Genomic DNA, 5,270 nt, shown 5'->3' on the forward strand with positions numbered 1-5,270 from the left:
AAGAACAGAGCCCACAGTTGGCATGGAGGGCACAGCAGCCAGAAGGCTGCTGACTTGCCCAGGAACAACCTGGAGAGGCTCCAGGTCACAGCCTGCAGGTAACTAGCAGAAGAGTAGGCATGGGGATCAGCAAAGAACACTGGGGTTAATGGGTAATCTTACGGAAAATCTGATTCCCTTATTCACTCCCCCTCTTCCCTCTTACCAGCCTCAATGCTGGCACTTGGGCCACTTCCCCTCCCTGCATAGATGCTAGAGGTAAAATAACAAGAGTTTTTCTTAAGTAACTGACCAAACTGTGTAAGGGGAACTACAGAAGTGTGGGTGTTAATACCTCAGAATGAAGTCTTCCGCCTTTTACATTTGATGGTAGCGGTGGGGAGGCGGCTCTCATCCTCTCACAGAAAGTTCATTCAGCAAAACACACCCAGATCCACAGGGCTCCCTTCTAGTCTTAAATATGAAGAAACAACTATGGATCCACAGATCCTTAAAGAAAGCTTGTGACGTAGAAAAGAAGGCCAAGGAAACAGAAAAATCTAACTGGAGTAAACAGATAATTCCGTAGACAGAAGTCAACTTTTTTTTTTTAAATCCTCTTTACTCTATTTCGAGAAATTAGAGACTACACTATTTCTGTAAAACAAGAACCAGATGTGATAGTGAAAGAAAGAGAACAAGAAAGAGCTCTTAGAAATTTGCATATAAATATGATTGCCAAAATAAAAATAAATTAGTACGCGTGTTGAAAAATGTATTATTTTACGAAATTTTATTATTTTATGAGACCCAGGGAAAGCATCAGTGAAGTAGGAGGACAATGAAGGCATTTTTAGACATGCAAAGATTCAGAGTTTACCTCTTACTGATTCTTGCAAAGTAATTTGATGATATGTTTAAGAAACATAGGGTTGTAAATAAAGAAAGGAAAATACGGGATCTGGGAATGGATGCAAATTAAGACTGAACACGTAGGAAATCCTAGGATGACAGTTGTACATTTGCATTTGAGAGCAATCAGATCTGAGGACTCTGACACTAAGGGAAGGCTTCTAATATCAGAGGGTATGATGGGGAGATTGGACAAATGGAGGCTATGATAAGAGCAAGGCTAAAAGAAAACCCAAGAAAAGAAATTATAAAAAAGAAAACAAGAAAGAATGTATGAGAAAAGCAATGCAATTCTAGCATCATTCTTGCCTCTGCAATGAACAATATTTATATAGTTAAAATAACATAAATGCCTAAGATTGGGTTTCAACTTTTAGAATCAACATAGACTAAACCTTCCAAAGTGATATTTGTGTGACAATTCTCCAATGGACAATAATATTACTCCTTGTTTCTTTTCATTATGCTATTCAACTGTGAAGGCATATATTTGGACAAAACATATTCAATACATTCTAAACTTAAATTGAAAAGTAAATTGAATTTAGTTTTTTCCTTTCAGTTGAGAAGTACACAAAGCAGTCATCTTTCTATATAGATTAAGAATTAATTGCTGGACTATTTCCTTTTCCACATTCCTACAAACATAGGAACAAGAAGCCTTCCTTCCATCATTGCTAACCTGATAGCAAAGGTCAGCATTGGGTTATTTATGGAGGGCAATGGAAGGAAATGATACAAATTCTTTCATGTGAAAGAGAATGCTGTTGAGCTTCTACTAGTTACTTTTAGCTATGGCCACAGAACAAAGAACTGGTTTAAGGGGGATAAAACCCCTGATCCTGACATAAAGCATTAACCAATAGGGCTAACTGGCCTGTAAGGGCCTCATCTAGCCCTGCTGGTTTCACTGGCTACTTTGCCAAGGTCGAGTTAAGGGCAGATAACTTCATCCTTCTCCGTTCTATCTCAGTGCCTAAATCTCTTCTTTCTGCCACCATCCTAGGGGAATAAAAGTTAATAAGGGAGTAGTCATTTATTCCTTTTAATCAATATTTATTATCTCTTTATTTAATGCATCTGTGGTATTTTCTTGGCTTTACTGAGATATAATTTACATACAATAATATTCCTGTGTAAACTGTCCAATTCAATGGTTTTCAGTATATTTAGAGTTGTACAACCATCACCATCATCTGATTTTAGACTATTTTGTCACTCCTAGAAGACAACTCACACTCATTAGCAGCCACTCCCCATTCCCCTCCTCACCTCACCCACCATCCCTAGGCAGCCGCTAATCTACTTTCTGTCACTATGGATTCGCCCGTTCTGAAAATTTAACAGATATAGTATGTGGTATTTTGTGATTGGCTTCTTTCACTTAGGATGTTTTCAAGATTCATCTACATTGTAGCAAGTATCAGTATTTCATTCCTTTTTAATGCCAAATAATATTCTTTTGTATGGATATATCTTTTTTTTAATCATTTGCCATTTGACAGACACTTGAGTTATTTCTACTTTGGGTATTATGAATAACATTGCTATGAAGATTCATGTGCAAGTCTTCGTGTGGACATACGCTTCCACTTCTCTTGGGTATGTAGCTTTGAATGGAATTTCTGGGTCATAGTGTATGACAATTTGAAACTTATTGGGATCCCAGGAAAATAAAAATCATGTTCTTGGAGCTAATCCATTCCTGTGGGTGGGGGACCTTTTGATTGGTTTGGATTCAGTTGGAGGGCCTTGATTGAATTACTTCAGTAACCCAGGATGGGTCTTGGGCCTTTTACTGGAATCCTTTATAAATGGAAGACTGAAAGCAGAGAGACACAGAGAAAAAGCCACAGGGATGGAAGAAGGAAGCCAGGAGCTCAGAGAGGAACCCTGGAGAGAAGTCACAGAGGAAGAAGCCAGAAGCAGAAGCAATGAGACATGTAAGAGAAGCAGATGTCTCCATGTATCTTGCTAAATGGAGAGCATCTAGGGTTGCCAACGGCTGACCTTAGGTGAGACAGCATGTCTGATGATGCTTTTTTTAAAAAAAGAGATTTATTTTATTTATTTCTCCCCCCCTCAACCACCATTCCCTCTGTTGTCTGCTCTCTGTGTCCGTCCACTGTGTGTTCTTCTGTGCCTGCTTGTATTCTCATCAGGTGGCTCCGGGAACCAATCCTGGGACCTTCTGAAGTGGGAGAGAGGTGATTACTCTCTTGTGCCACCCCAACTCCCTGTTCTGCTACCTCTTCTTATTTTCTCTCCTTTGTTTCTCTTGTTGTGTCATCTTGCTGCATCAGCTCTCTGCATCAGCTGGCATTCCTGCATGCAGCAGCATTCCCACATGGGCTGGCACTCTGCATGGGCCAGCTTGCCTTCACCAGGAGCCCTGGGCATCAAACCCTGGACCTCCTATATGGTAGACAGGGGTCCAATTGTTGAGCCACATCCATTTCCCTGATGATGTTTCACAGCCTCAGAACTGGAAGCTTTTACCCCAATAAGTTTCCATTATAAAAGCTAACTCATTTCTGGTATATCACTCACAGCAGCTTTATAGCAAGCTAAAACATGGCAACTCTGTGTTTAATATTTTAAGGAGCTGTCAGGTATATCATTTATATCCCTACCAGCAATGTTTGAAGGCTCCAATTTCTCCACATTTTTGCCAAAACTTTCTCTCCTCTGTCTTTTTTCATTATTTCCATGCTTCTGGGTGTGAAGTGGTATTTCGTTGTGGCTTTGATTTATATTTTGCTAATGACTTATGCTGTTGAGAATCTTTTCATGTGCTTAGTGGCCATCCATTTATCTTCTTTGGAAAAATATCTATTCAAATCTTCTGCCCAAATCAGTGATCTTTAAACATATTTTGGTCACATACCCCCTAGAAGAATTTTGAACAATCTATGTAATCCTTCTTTTGATTTTAAATTGACATGTAAAATTCTTCAGCATGAGTTTAAATAGGTGCAGAGGGTGGAATTTCCAGTGTGTTTTAGATATAGATGTGTTAAAATAAAAGTGTTATATTCCTCTCCCAAATATATCAAATGGAATGTAAATACAGTAGCAACATGTTATCCATCATTGACCATTTAAGAAACACATAAACATGCTCTTCTTTAACCTTTCCCAATTTTATAGTTCCTTTTTCTCCTTGAAATGCTTATTTCCATCACTCTCACCCTACATTATTTTATCCCTAATGTAATATATTTTGTGCTTGCAAATCTTTTATTGTGCATCCTATTATTCTTTTCTGTAACAAAAATATATATACATATGTAAATTAAATATTTTATTTCATGTAGCCATAATGATCTAAGTATCATATATTTTTCTGGATTGAATTATTATTACAATCACTATTAGGACACAATTGTTCAAAGCATGGCAAATTTTAATAAGTAATTATTAATATGAACTTTTTTGCAATGTACCTCTTCATTATTTCATGCACCCATGAATGAATATTACTGATTGCTAGAATGAGCAATAAACAATTCTATTCCTTATTTTTTAAAAAAAACATACACATAAGTATACACAAATAGATGTTTCAACATTTTTAATATTAAGTTTTTAGCAATGTCACTCTATATGTGAAATCTTTCCAAATTTTAAGCCAAAAGCACATATTGACCTATTATAAAAGGTATTTGAATGGTTTTTCCACTAATTAATCGATTAGGTATCCATTTAATTTTGTTAAAAGCCAAGAATTGGAAAGCATCTAGCTTGCATAAGGATTTATCCTTGGGTTACTAAAGTAATTCACTTACTCCATTTCTGGAAAGTATACCAAAAAAGGCTTCACCAAATCTTATCAACTGGCTATTAATTATACGTATTTATTTTTTCCCTTAAAGGTACCTTATTTAACCCATCATACTTAGAAGGGCCTGGCAAAATACTTTTGTTTCAATACATCTTTATCAATGCAATTCTAAAAATAAAATTATTTTATCTTTTTCTGTCAAAAACATGTTGCTGTAGATTTAGTTCATTCAATTTATGGCAGAGATGGAAAAGAAGAACAAGTTTGTAAGCAGATCAAATTTAGAAAAGTCTACAGATGCCAATTGAAGGTTAAGAAATTGATTCCCTTAACACTTTCTTGTCTCTGAACCCCTTGGAAAGTTCTTCAATATCTCCAGAGACACATGTGGCCCAGTTTTAAGACAGATGTGCTAGATTAGTGGCAGATCTAGATCTAGCATCCACAAACTTCAATCCCAAATCCAATGCTTTTCCCACTCATTTATGCTGTCCACCAAAACTATATGGACTTCCAAACAATCTCCAGGACAACATCACATCCATACAAACTAATTGTCAGGAAAAGATAATATGTGTTGCAGTTAGCTGACTTA

The sequence above is a fragment of the Dasypus novemcinctus genome, chromosome 25, assembly GCF_030445035.2.
Source record: "Dasypus novemcinctus isolate mDasNov1 chromosome 25, mDasNov1.1.hap2, whole genome shotgun sequence".
Classification (NCBI taxonomy): Eukaryota; Metazoa; Chordata; class Mammalia; order Cingulata; family Dasypodidae; genus Dasypus; species Dasypus novemcinctus.